General features: G+C 39.4%; 1 protein-coding gene across 2 annotated transcripts in view; it reads left to right on the top strand.

Moving 5' to 3' along the window:
• ELMO1 (engulfment and cell motility 1) overlaps positions 1–15,032 on the top strand; it is a 300,993-nt gene that overhangs the window by 46,424 nt on the left and 239,537 nt on the right. The gene's annotated exons all lie outside the window — the stretch shown is intronic.

Raw genomic sequence — 15,032 nt, forward strand, 5'->3', positions numbered from 1 at the left:
CTGGGATGACTAGCAAGGGGAAATTAATGTTTGTATTTACATTCATTGAAGAGGAAAAGATTACAGGAAAGTAAGCAAGTACACAATGGGAGGCTACACATTGAAGGGAATGCCTTGGGGGGGGAACACCCATTGAAAGGAATGCCTTGGCACTGGCTATCTGCTCAGCATGCTGGTGGATGCAAGCCAGAGCCACTTAAGGAAGCCTTTGGGTGAAACTGATTAGGGTCTTTATCAATTTCAGATAGCAGCACAAGCTGGCCAAGGTTGCTAAATTAACCTGTGGTTAGCGGTGGCGCTGCGGGTTAAACCGCTGAGCTGCTGAGCTTGATCGGAAGGTCAGCGATTCGAATCTACGTGACGGGGTGAGCTCCCGTTGCTAGTCCCAGCTCCTGCCAACCTAGCAGTTCGAAAACATGCAGATGTGAGTAGATTAATAGGTACTGCTTCGGCGGGCAGGTAACGGCATTCCTTTTAGTCATGCCGGCTACATGACCATGGAAGTGTCTACGGACAAACGCTGGCTCTTTGGTTTTGAAACGGAGATGAGCACCGCCCCCTAGAGTCGGACACGACTGGACTTAATGTCAAGGGAAACCTTTACCTTTACCTAGCACCTTTTAGGGAAGTGCTGCACTAAAAAGCAGCTTGGAAGAGATAGTTTGTTTAGACAATCTCTGCCTTCTGCAAGGGGGGGATTCTGCAAAGGGGAAAGGGGAAAAATACAAGTTAGGCAGTCAGCCACAGGACGAGGGCGGAGTGCAGGGCAGCATAGGCGCTACAGGGCACTGAGGATGTAGGGCTGAGTGTGGGGCAGCGGAATGCCAGGTGGTGGGCATGCAGGATGGAGTGTAGGGCAGCCAAAAGGGCAGAGATGGGGGAGATAGGGGCGGGGGGGGGAGTTGAAGTGCACCCTGCGGTCGTAAATGCGGGCAGGCTGCCAAGTGCCTGAATTTAGATCACGTGACCATGGGGGCATTGCAACTGCCATAACTTCAAGGACTGGGCATAAGTACCATTCGTTCAGTGCTGTCATAACTTCAAATAGACAGTGAACTAGTGGTTGTTAAGCGAGGACTACCTGTACTACTTTCAGGCCATGATTGAACCAAAGTGTAATTTTATGCTGATGATCTGTAAAATAATTTGGATATTTTTTAAAAGATTACTTGCCTTCTAACTCATGTATGATATATTGAAATTAATCATTATAGTTCATATAATGAATTATATTGATGAGCAGTGATTGTAGCCCTCATTGAACTTTCATCAATGTATCAGATATATAGCTTTAAAAAAAAGTTAAGTTGTGGCTTTAGGGGCAGTTGGAAGTGAAAGCCATCAGCACTACTTGTGGTTTGCTTCTGGTTTGGGAGTCTTCCTGGCAGTGAAGGGCCCTCAAAACTTTAGACTAGCCCTACTATTCAAAGTGGTCAGTAGGCCCTTCTGGACGGGAAGTTAGGAAACTTCCTGAAAAACAACTTCTCGTTCTGGTGTTGTTTTGGGATTTCCCAGACTCTGGTTTTTGTCTCATATCTAATTGTTGCATATGAATCAGTTTTGACACTAGGTGAAGAAATGGAGACTGCTGCTTGTAGATAATAAATCCAATATCAGAAAATATTAATCTGTAACTCTGACATGCTATGTTGCAATCACTGTAACTATGCTGGAGGTAGCCTTTGTAATACTGCTTTATATACTGTAGAGATCACTTTGCTAAAGTTCCTGGTTCCTTACTGAATACCCTTGTGTACTGTTTCAATTCTGAGCAAGAGAACCCAGTCACTCTAGTTGCCTCAGTCCCAAATCTGCTCCTGGCACTAGACTCTCTTGCAATCATACTCATATTTGAACTATTATGGATGGGCTCATCCAACATCCTGGCGAAATGCCCCAGGGAATGAAAATATCCTTTTTGAAATTCATTGTGAAGTGTTCCTTCAACTGGAATCCAATTTCTGTATCAACTACTATCCCATGTGTTGCTGAAAAGTATAGCAAATAGTACCTTAACAGAACTAGTAAAATAAACACTTTTTTTATGGTGCAGCATTTTCCAAACCAGAGCTTTCCAGATACGTCGCATTACAATAAACATCTCTCCTGAGCCAGCACTAAAACAGTAATTAATTAATTAATTAATCATCAATCAATCAAGCTCAGAATGCTGTATGAAGGAGGTGCCTAGAAAGTCCTGTTTAGTTGCACACAGAGGTTCTTTGAGTTACTGTTGCTATATCAGGACATTATTGGAAATGAAAATAAACATAATTGTTTATTTTAATGAAGATGTATGGCAACCTACCTATTTTCAGCACCATGTAACAGCATTAGGCTCTTTGCTTATATACTTAAACTCATGTAGGCATACCTAAGCACTAATTTTTATTTATAATACTTTGTTTAAAAAAACTTAGTTACAAGCATGTAGTTATTAATCTCACATTCAAATACTGGAGTTTCAGGAAACTTAAAAGCTATTAAATCTAGACTATATAGAAACATACTGAGCCATCTTCTCATTTCTACAATGTAAAAATATTTCAATCATTGTGACAACTTGTGACAACTGGGACCATTTTAGAGTATAGTGGCATTGAAATACTGGCAACAAACAAAACTGACATATTGTTTTCTTTCTACCTGTATAGAAAATTTTCTGAGCTACTTGTGTGTTAATATCATATGGTTCTTTTTCTTTTTTTGAAAGAAGTTTTTGTTCATTTTGTTCACACTTATATACAGTATTTTTCTTTCTTTTTGATTGTATCGTCAATGTTTTTGAACTTGAATTAATTACAAGATGACTCATCTACATTTTGACAAGTTGTGCATCTCTGTTGCCTAAGACTTGAGTTACTGCCATCAGGGATTTATTCATCATGCAGTAGGAAAAAATGAATGAACTTTCATCACCATATGTTTATATTTTTGCAGCTTCTCTTGTGCTCTCTTGCAGTGCAGTTCAGAAAATTTAACTTGACTTTCATGAGTCAAGACTTTTGTATATAGACTTGACTTCCTTTTTAAAACTCTTCTGTATACAGGGCCAATAGCAAATATACAAAATACACAAAAATTAATGTATACAGGTTTATAATCAAGCAAAAAATGTTATATTTTGCTTGATTATAAACCTGTATACATTAATTTTTGTGAAGGCCAAAGTCTGCTTTGGATTTCTGTGTCTTGATTTCAGTTGCATTTTATGTTGGGTAAAGTTGTTCTATCGCATTTGGCTTCCTGGAGGAGGTCAGTCTGTCACTCAATAGAAGTGCATTTGTGTAAATTATTGAGACACATTCTTTACCTAGAAAGTTTAACAGAGTGGCTTAGAATGAAAAGTCTGTGCCCTCAGGTTTACAGTTTGAAAAAAACATGACAGAAAAAGGAGAGGATGGGTAAAAAAATATTCAGACTTCGTTCCTAATTCTGAGGGTCTTATGAAGACCAGCATTACTGTATTGTCTATAATATAGCAAGAAGCTGTGGATTGTCCTGTCATTATTAGCTGGAATGGAAACTGCTTAAAGAGAAAAGCCCAGTACTGCTGGGGTCTTGAGAGAACCAAAGGAAGGCCCATGTTTTGTGATCCTCCATCCTGCTGGAACATTTGCTGCAAGACAGTTGGGGAAAGGCAGAGCCCAGCACTGTGAACAGTCACCCTGTAGCTTTTATTGCTGACTGATGCCAATTTTACTGTTGAGATTCTATCTGTGTGAGGAATGTATTTTCCCAATTTAATCTCTTCCTAATTTTTTATAAGCATATAATTTGGTATGCCATCCTAATGTTGTTGTTTAGCTGTTATAGACCTGCTTATTTTATGATTTCAGACTAAAATGCCTTTCATCTGCCTTGTATGGTGACACGTCAAATGCTTTTTGGCTTTGTTGCCTGCCAAGAATTACTTTAAAAAAAAAAGATGACTGTGATTATATGAAGCCTGTAGTTCACTTGGTGGGTTTGAATTTATACTGATTGAACAATTATGATTTTTAAGGATTTTCTCCTCCCCCCAGAAAAATTCCTTTTGAATTACAAAAGGAAAAGATTGGTACATTACTGTATACATTGTTAATATGCCATAGAATAAGTATATAATAATGAAAAAAGAGGGAGTTAAATGTTGTGCTCTTGTATAGTGTGAATGCTCCTGTGAAAGTGTGGTATGTCCAGTATGATAGCATTTTTCAAGCTAAATAACAATGGATACAGGGTAGACAACAGGATCTTTACAAACAGGAAAAAAAAATCTTGGCCACTTCCAGATATAAGGACTGGTTGCCAAGGCTGAGAAACACTGGCTTAGCATAGCATATGAAATCGAGTCTTCCTTGTAGGATAATTATACAACTATACGTTCTCTTATGCAGACTTCTGGCTTGTTGCTTCTGATTCTTCATGACCTGATGGACATCATTTCCCAGGATTGTCTGTCTGTAATTGCTCCTTTGAGTTCCTGTAATCTTATGTGTTCCTCCAGGAAATAAAGCCAGACTGCTCACTTGAGGGAATGATACTAAAGGCAAAACTGAAATACTTTGGCCACATAATGAGAAGACAGGACACCCTGGAGAAGATGCTGATGCTAGGGAGAGTGGAGGGCAAAAGGAAGAGGGGCCGACCAAGGGCAAGATGGATGGATGATATTCTAGAGGTGACGGACTCATCCCTGGGGGAGCTGGGGGTGTTGACGACTGACAGGAAGCTCTGGCGTGGGCTGGTCCATGAAGTCAAGAAGAGTTGGAAGCGACTAAACGAATAAACAACAACAATCTTATGTGTATTTCATCAGGGACCTAGCCACTTTGGTGTCTATCTGCTCTTTTGTTCTCTACTTGCCTTGGATTTTTTCCAAGTATCAGGGTTTTTTTCCAATCAGGGTTTTTTGCCTTTGTAATATTTATCTTTATGTATGTAAATAAGTATCTTTAGTCTGATTATTAGTGCTCCTATGAACAGTCTGATTTCATTTACCTAAAACTGAATGATTTGTTCTTTGGTCGAGGTATTCTCAACAATTTTCTCCAGCATCACAATCCAAAGACATAATTTTTTCTTCGTTCAGCATTTTGATGATTACTGTCATATGTTACCACTAGAAGAAACATGGCCTTGACAATGTGTACTTTAATTTTCAGTGTGATATCTCTGCACTTAATTTTGTCTACTTCTGTCATAAAGCAGGTGGGGGCTATGGCCAGGAGAGCCCTCTCACAACTTCATCTTGTGCGCCTCTTGGATCAGGAGGCTTTACTTATACCAACTCTGTGAATTTGGAGAGGCATGCAAAGTGAAATACAGTAGAGTAAGAAATACTGGAAGAAATCATCTTACTCATGTGTACTATTAGCTAAATAGTGATTTATGTGAGGGCGGTTGTGAAAGTTAGTTGGAGGAAAACTACACAATATTTTGCTAAATCTTCATTTAAATACATTTTAAAACTATTGTTATGTATACATTTTATGCTCTTTTTGTTTAACATTTAATGTTTTTTAAAACAGATTTATCTTCCTTATTGTAGTTATTCATTACACAGATGTATTTTGTTGTTCCGCAATTTGCTTGTTTTATGGAGCATCTCACAACTGGAATGAAGCTAGGGAATTAAAGCCATTTTACCATTTCCAGAATTAAGAAGAGAAAGCTTTGGTTTATGCAGAAAATGTAGTAAAACAATTTTGGTATTAGCCTGAGTTGGGAATTCAGTTGTGTATAATCCTTTAATCTAGTCAGTCTTTTAACCTTGCATATGTTCTTGCAAACATACTTTTAAACAATGTGTTCATGCTTCATTCCCTGGACATCAGGGTGCTGGTTTGCATTCCTGTTTTTTGGGTTCTCAGAGTCATCTGTTTTTATTTATTTATTTATTTATTTGTCAGATTTGTCACCGCCCATCTCCTCTGAGCGGAGGAACTCTGGGCGGTTTACAATATAAAACAATAAATACACAATAAATTTCAATATAAAACACATTATAAAACAATGTCACAGAGCTACCAAATATAATAAAATCCAGATGGCTGTGGTCTCATTCAGTCGTTGTATAGGAGGGGCACTTCAAGGTACTAGTATGACTATTCTCCTCCCTGCTCCAAGCCCGGTGGCAGAGCCAGGTCTTTAACTTCCTCCGGAAGGCTAGGAGTGATGGGGCTAATCTCACCTCCGGGGCAAGATGTTCCAGAGTGCGGGTGCTACTGCAGAGAAGGCCCTGGACCTCCTGGACCCCGCCAAATGGAATTGTCTTATCGACAGGGTCCGTAGCATGCCCTCTCTGCATGATCGAGTGGGATGGGCTGATGAAACGGGGAAGAGGCAGTCCCTTAGGTAACTCGGTCCCATGCCATGTAGGGCTTTATAGGTGATAACCAACACCTTGAATTGGACCAGGAAGCAGACTGGCATCCAATGCAGCTCGCGTAGCAGTGGTGTTATGTGCGCCCTTCTAGGGGCGCCAAAAATAGCCTGTGCAACCCCATTCTGAACCAGCTGAAGCTTCCGGATACTCTTCAAGGGTAGCCCCATGTAGAGCGCATTGCAGTAGTCTATATGGGAGATAACAAGGGCATGAGTGACTGTTTGAAGGGCCTCCCGATCCAGGAAAGGGCGTAACTGGTGCACAACACAAAGCTGTGCAAAGGCCCTTCTGGCCACGGCTGCCACCTGTTCTTCAAGCAGGAGCTGTGAGTCCATGAGGACCCCCAAGTTATGTTAATATTTATAGTACATTTCACAGGAAAATTTAAGGAATGTGTTGTGGCTTCTGTTGGAGTTTTATCTGAGTGCCCCTAGTGTGGATGGGTTTCTCCTAATGGGGACTAGATGTGAGGTTCCTGAAGTTTGCAACGACAGTGGCCCCCAAAACCACTTTTTAAAAAAGAATAGAATAAAATATAAAATAAACATAAATAGTTCCTGTTGGGTTGTACAATGTGGCACCTACTGTATGCTTATAGATCTGAGAGCAGCCCCCTTCTTGCCTCTGCCTTAAATGAGAGCCTCAGTAAGTATGGACGAGGCATACAACTGAAGAACTGTAACTCTAAATAAAGACATCAGTTTAGGTTAAAAGCACTTGTATGGCTGTTTCATTTTTAAGCCAGTTATTCACAAAATTGGGGTGCTGAAGTGGGTGAACTCTAACATAATGAAAAACAACCATTGTCCTTGACCCTAAAACACAGCAAATATTTATGATTGGGCAAGACAAAAAGACACCTTTCTGAACATTTTGAAAATTGAAGATTAGGAAGAGGAAAAAGGAAAGGTGTTTTACTTCCCCTTGCTAAAGAGGGATGATAGTTTTACTTTTTCAGATAAATTACATCAAATTGCACTTTATAACTAGAATCGTGTGTTTTTATTCTTTTGCCTTTTTCTCCCCACATAAGGCAGCAGAAAAATTGGTGTTTAGACAAAGTTCTGGACACACTGTTCCAACTTGCGTGGGGAGGGGGGAGACAGAGAGAGAGAACACATTGCTAACAAATCCAGCTGTCCCTTTTGCGGACACTGACTCTTTTGTTGACTTGTTTGCTGAGGGGGAGGTGATGTTGCATGTGTGGTATTTTGCAGCAATACATGTGTTACATTTCTGATCTTTTTTACTTGCAAAGATCTGCTTTATAGTCACAAACTGTGCAACTCTGATGTGGCTTGCTGCACAGAGAGAATTGTAGAAGCCTTCCTGTGGTATTTTAACAGCATCTTGCATACAGCGGTCTCCACCAGAGATTAACTGTGTGATGTTAAAAAAAAGAGAGGAAAACTCAAAATATGTCTTTTATCATATGACAAAGATTGTTAGGAAAAATGTAGATGCATATGAGGATGATATTTTTGTCTTGATTTAAATATGTTTGTAACTTATTGAAGAGGCCTTTTTACTTTAGGGACATAACAAGTATTTCCTAAAAGATGATAAGTGGCATTCTCATCATGTGTCAGTTCACTGCATGTATTTCTGAGTTGGTGGGATATGAGCAAATGTTTGTTGGTATGGCATGACAGTACTAGTCTCCAGATTAGAAATTCTAGCTTGCAAAGAATAATATGAGTGTGGTTGGGGTAAAATTGGGCTTTAGTGTACCAAAACGTTTCAGTACTGTTGTTACCATTAGCAGGAAATGATGAATGTGGCACCGAAATGACTGAGGCTGGAAACCTAATTTAAACCTTATATATCTTACTAAAAATGTTATTGAAGACTAATGGTGGGAGGCAGAGATTACTCTCCGAAGGCCCATCTGGTGATGACCATGTCAAATGGAAGATTGCAACTTGGAATGTAAGAGGAGTATACAACATAAAGAGTATGAATTAACAAATGAAATGCATGGAAGAATGAAAATAGAAGGGAAGGATGTATTAGATATGCATGAAGTGATATCGTCTTGTGGAGTGGACCTGATGAATATATGCAGGCAAGTGAAGGTGTAGGTTTAATTATGAATAAAGGGGCTACAATTTATGTCGGAAAATATGAACTGATTTTCACCTGGATTGTTGTAGGTATGTATGAAAGTAGGAATCTGTTGTTTAGCGATAGTAATGGAAAAAGCAGATATGAGTTTGGGGAAAACCCTCTGAATTAATGCAACACAGGGAGAAAAAATATTATCAGGTAATTTGAATGGAAGGCTGGGAACAAAATGAGAGACTACAGAAAGAGCCATTGGGGCATGAGAAATCGAAGGATGATGAGAGATTCTGAATATCTTTTGGTAGTGCCAAAATAGGATCTCTGGAAAATATGGACAAGACAGAAGAAAAAAGAAGTGGAAACAATTAGAATGAAAGTAGAATGACTATAGAAAGAGGAATGTGAAAAGTACTGAAAGATGGTATATTTCTGTATTTTTCCTTTTCCATGCTTGAATGTCAACTCTGGGTACAGTTCTTGATTTTCTTCTATTGTTGTGTGATCTTGTGGTGAAGATATAATCAACTATGGAGGCCTTGGCTTGATCCTGAAAATAACTGTATTCACTGTATCTACATATAATATTGAAAAATTGAAATGTATTAGGTTCTGTAAATAATGTCAGCATCGCATGTTATATTAATAGAAATATAATAGTATTATAATTTTTGTATTTATATGCTAGCGTTTTTCTTTTGTGGTCAAGGTGACTTACACAGAATCACAATAATTCAGGATTATGGAAGTGAACTAAATTATAATAACTTAATAAAGCATGACTTAAAACAACTGACAGAGCAATCAGCAATTTGAATTAATATCAGTTAAAATTTGAAACAAATGCTAAGTAAACCTGGAGCCTTAAAATGTCTGCAGAAATATATGTATTTTAAGCAGCTAGCATAAAAGCAGGCAGAGCTGCATTTGTCCCTGGAGGTTATTGCCACTCAAAATCTAATCTTGATAGAAGAACTTTGTTGCAATTTAAGAAATAACAGGGCTTCCTTGTTTGGGAGCATAAGCTGAATGTTATTCTTTTTTTCCTATATTGAAACTGTCAACAGTATTTTGCAATATTTTGATTTAAAAATTGAAATATCCAGGTAAGATAATTCAGGTAAGATCAGATCAGATAAATGAATTCAAAAGGTCAATCTTGGTCCCCAAATCAAACCAGCCTAACTTTAAAGAGCTTTAAAAGCTAACAAAAGCTTCATTAATTGAGATTTTCCATATATTTTATTTCTTTATTTTATTCCATATATATTTTATTTTACTTATTTTGTAATTCATTTAATTTATGTAGTGTTTGTTTTATTTGCTTTTCATTATAAAGTAATTGCAGGCTGGGCACACTGCAGTAAAAAGAATGAAATTAAATCACAGAATTTGTGAATTAAAAACAATTAAAATAGCTTAGACAGTACAACACTAATTTATTCATAAGTGTAGTTGGACAAATAGGTCTTCAATTGAAGTTGAAAGCTTGAATGACTCAGTATTCTTACTCATATCTGAACAGAAAGGAAATTCTACAGTTGAGGTACCTGTATTGAAAAAGTGGCTTTCCATATAGGGAGAAAAAAAATGACAAAAGTGGAACCAGGCTAGTACATTAGGCAGAAGTTGTTCTACCAGGTATCCTGATGGTCCTAAACCATGCCAACACAATCACCTTGAATCTATTTTGATAACGTATTGGCAGCCAGTTTAGCACCGTTAAAACTAATATAATATGTTCCCAGTAGACTGACTTTTTGATAATCTAGCTGCAATATGTTGTACCAACTGCCACTTATGCCTTAGCCTTATTGGCAGATTTACACAGAACACATTGTACTCATACAGTTTTGATGCTATCATTGTAGTAGTACCTTTGTCCCCAAAAGACAGCTAGAAAAAAGGGTGCTTTTGCTGCGATCCCATTGATAGCTGTGTGTCTAGAAGCATCGTTATATTATACATTACATTATGCATATATATAGAACCAGTTTGGTCTAGTGGTTAAGGCGCTGGGCTAGAAACCAGGAGACTGTGAGTTCCAATCCTGCCTTAGGCATGAAAGCTGGCTGGGTGACCTTGGGTTAGTCACTCTCTCTCAGCCCAACTCACCTCACAGGATTGCTGTTGTGGGGAAAATAGGAGGAGGAAGGAGTATTAGGTATGTTCGCCACCTTGAGTTATTTATAAAAATAATAAACAAACAAGGTGCTAGGTGGTCAAAAGTAAAGATACACACTTCATTAAACAAGCAATCTCAATTTGTTGAGTTCAGCCAAGCCATAAGGTATCATGCAGATTCACAGTAAAGTAGAAGGTGTTCTATTGAAATTCAAATATTTTTTTTAACAACCCTCCTGTGAAAATGGAAAATATTTTACATCCGTTTCTGTGCACAGATGCATGCACGCAAATAACTCAAGAAAGAAAGGGTTGTGGTATGCAGTGGAGCTAGTTTCCCTGAAGTTTGTATTCACACACTTTAACTCATGATGCATGTTACTGGCAGTTTATTAGATTTGGTTGTTTAGGTATTTAGGTGTTGTCCAGAGTCACTCTTTGAGTGAGATTGGCGGTGACCAAATTTGAAATATAAATAAGTAAATTTGAAATAAATATTTATTTTTGCATCATTCTGAACAATGCTTGTGTTGAAATATGAAGTTACTTTAATCTGTCTGGAGATGTGAATAGCATAAGGGAATCATAAAAGGCCCTTCAATGCTCCATGCTTTGTTGTTTATTCGTTTAGTCGCTTCCGACTCTTTGTGACTTCATGGACCAGCCCACGCCAGACCTTCCTGTCAGTCGTCAACACCCCCAGCTCCCCCAGGGACAAGTCCGTCACCTCTAGAATATCATCCATCCACCTTGCTCTTGGTCGGCCCCTCTTCCTTTTGCCTTCCACTCTCCCTAGCGTCAGCATCTTCTCCAGGGTGTCCTGTCTTCTCATTATGTGACCAAAGTATTTCAGTTTTGCCTTTAATATCATTCCCTCAAGTGAGCAGTCTGGCTTTATTTCCTGGAGGATGGACTGGTTTGATCTTCTTGCAGTCCAAGGCACTCTCAGAATTTTCCTCCAACACCACAGTTCAAAAGCATCTATCTTCCTTCTCTGAGCCTTCCTTATGGTCCAGCTCTCGCAGCCATATGTCACTATGGGGAATACCATTGCTTTAACTATGCGGACCTTTGTTGTCAGTGTGATGTCTCTGCTCTTAACTATTTTATCGAGATTTGTCATTGCTCTTCTCCCAAGGATTAAGCGTCTTCTGATTTCCTGACTGCAGTCAGCATCTGCAGTGATCTTTGCACCTAGAAATACAAAGTCTTTCACTGCTTCTACATTTTCTCCCTCTATTTGCCAGTTACAATCAAGCTGGTTGCCATAATCTTGGGTTTTTTTGAGGTTTAGGTGCAAGCCAGCTTTTGCACTTTCTTCTTTCACCTTCATCATAAGGCTCCTCAGTTCCTCTTCACTTTCAGCCATCAAAGTGGTTATCATCTGCATATCTGAGATTGTTAATGTTTCTTCCAGCAATTTTAATTCCAGCCTTGGATTCCTCAAGCCCAGCTTGTCGCATGATGTGTTCTGCATACAAGTTGAATAGGTAGGGTGAGAGTATACAGCCTTGCCGTTCTCCTTTCCCAATCTTAAACCAGTCCGTTGTTCCGTGGTCTGTTCTTACTGTTGCTACTTGGTCGTTATACAGATTCTTCAGGAGGCATACAAGATGGCTTGGTATCCCCATACCACTAAGAACTTGCCACAATTTGTTATGGTCCACACAGTCAAAGGCTTTAGAATAGTCAATAAAACAGAAATAGATGTTTTTCTGAAACTCCCTGGCTTTTTCCATTATCCAGCGGATATTGGCAATTTGGTCCGTAGTTCCTCTGCCTTTTCTAAACCCAGCTTGTACATCTGGCAATTCTCGCTCCATGAACTGCTGAAGTCTGCCTTGCAGGATCTTGAGCATTACCTTACTGGCATGTGAGATGAGTGCCACTGTTCGATAGTTTGAACATTCTTTAGTGTTTCCCTTTTTTGGTGTGGGGATATAAGTGGATTTTTTCCAGTCTGATGGCCATTCTTGTGTTTTCCAAATTTGCTGGCATATAGCATGCATAACCTGGACAGCATCATCTTGCAAGATTTTGAACAGTTCAGCTGGGATGCCGTCGTCTCCTGCTGCCTTGTTATTAGCAATGCTTCTTAAGGTCCACTCAACCTCACTCTTCAGGATGTCTGGCTCTAGCTCACTGACCACACCGTCAAAGCTATCCCCGATATTGTTATCCTTCCTATACAGGTCTTCTGTATATTCTTGCCACCTTTTCTTGTTCTCTTCTTCTTCTGTTAGGTTCTTGCCATCTTTGTTTTTGATCATACCCATTTTTGCCTGGAATTTACCTCCAATGTTTCTAATTTTCTGGAAGAGGACTCTTGTCCTTCCTATTCTATTGTCTTCTTCCACTTCCACGCATTGCTTGTTTAAAAATAATTCCTTATCTCTTCTGGCTAACCTGTGGAATTTTGCATTTAATTGGGCATATCTCCCCCTATCACTGTTGCCTTTTGCTTTCCTTCTTTCTTGGGCTACTTCTAGTGTCTCAGCAGACAGCCATTTTCCCTTCTTGGTTTTCTCTTTCTTTGGGATGTATTTTGTTGCCGCCTCCTGAACAATGCTGCCAACTTCTGTCCAGAGTTCTTCCAGGACCCTATCTACTAAGTCCAGTCCCTTAAATCTATTCTTCACCTCCACTGCATATTCCTTAGGAATATTAGTGAGCTCATATCTAGCTGATCTGTGGGTCTTCCCTAATCTCTTTAGTCTGATCCTAAATTGTGCAAGAAGAAGTTCGTGATCTGAACTACAGTCAGCTCCAGGTCTTGTTTTTACCGACTGTATAGATGTCCGCCACCTTTGGCTGCAAAGGATGTAGTCAATCTGATTTCGGTGTTGTCCATCTGGTGAAGTCCATGTATAAAGCCGTCTCTTAGGTTGTTGGAAGAGAGTGTTTGTTATGCAGAGTGAATTGTCCTGGCAAAATTCTATCAACCTATGTCCTGCTTCATTTTGTTCTCCCAGGCCATACTTACCTGTAATTCCAGGTGTCATTTGACTGCCCACCTTAGCATTCCAGTCTCCTGTGATGAAAATAACATCTCTTTTAGGTGTGTTGTCCAGTAGGTGCTGCAGATCCTCATAGAACTGCTCTACTTCAGCTTCTTCAGCATCTGTGGTTGAGGCGTATATTTGGATCACTGTGATGTTAGCTGGCTTGCCCTGAATTCGAATTGAGATCATTCTGTCGTTTTTTGGATTGTATCCAAGCACTGCTTTAGCCACTTTACTATTAATTATGAAGGCTACTCCATTTCTTCTGTGGTCCTCTTGTCCACAGTAGTAGATCTGGTGGTCATTTGATGTGAAGTGGCCCATTCCAGTCCATTTCAGTTCACCGATGCCCAAAATGTCTATCTTTAATCTTGACATCTCACCAATAACCACATCCAATTTGCCCTGGCTCATAGATCTTACATTCCAGGTTCCAATGGTGTGTTGATCCTTAGAACATCGGATTCGCCATTCACCACCAGCACCGTCGGCTGCTAGCCGTCCTTTTGGCTTTGAGCTAGCTGCGTCATCACGTCTGGGGCTAGGTGAACTCATCCTCTGTTCCTCCCCAGTAGCATTTTGACCATCTTCCGACCTGGGGGTCTCATCTTCCGATGGTATACCGACATATCTCTGGTTGTACTGATCCATTTAGTTTTCACGGCAAGAATACTGGGGTGGGTTGCCATTACCTTCCCCAGGGATCGCATTTAGTCTGACCTCTCCGTCATGACCTTCCCGTCTTGGGTGGCCCTTCATGGTTTAGCTCATGGCATCATTGAGGTGCTCAAGCTCCAGCACCACGACAAGGTAACGATCCTTTGCTGAAGGCTCCATGCTTAATTATTTGCAATATTATTATTATCTTTGCTTATCAAACTTATTTCTCTCCACTCCACAGTGGTTTATGGTGGTGTAAATGTAGTGTGCAAATTTAAATCATGCATAATGATTCTGCACAGTGGCCATGTTGACACAGATCAATGATGTCTGAAATCACAGGTGCTGCTTACTTTAAGGCTGCCAAGTAATGTCATATTTGAACCAGAGCTTAGTTGAAATCCTAGTTCTAGATTTGAACTCCCCTGCTTTCAAGACATGCGACTACTTCCATTACCTGCAGCCAACCTTAAAATTCTATGTATAGTTGATAGGAGTTGTAGTCCCAAATATCTGGAGTATCATTGAGGAAGACTGCCATAGTGGACTAGTATTTTAAAATCTTTGGAGTCCTATGTTTAGTTTATGATTTTTGTATAGAAACTTGCTTTATTTAATTGGGCTATTTAGATCAATATTTTCAGCAATGAATTGATGGCATGTAATCATCAATCATCAGATAAATATTTATTTAGAAGATTTAAATATCACTGGAAGGAAATATTCTAAATGTACTAATTAACTGAAATAAGTTGAAATTTTATTTTATATTACAAATGTGTACTGGAGGTTATGCTGTGATGGGCACAAGTAAT

Source organism: Candoia aspera, chromosome 4 (genome assembly GCF_035149785.1).
Source record: "Candoia aspera isolate rCanAsp1 chromosome 4, rCanAsp1.hap2, whole genome shotgun sequence".
In the NCBI taxonomy this organism is placed as follows: domain Eukaryota; kingdom Metazoa; phylum Chordata; class Lepidosauria; order Squamata; family Boidae; genus Candoia; species Candoia aspera.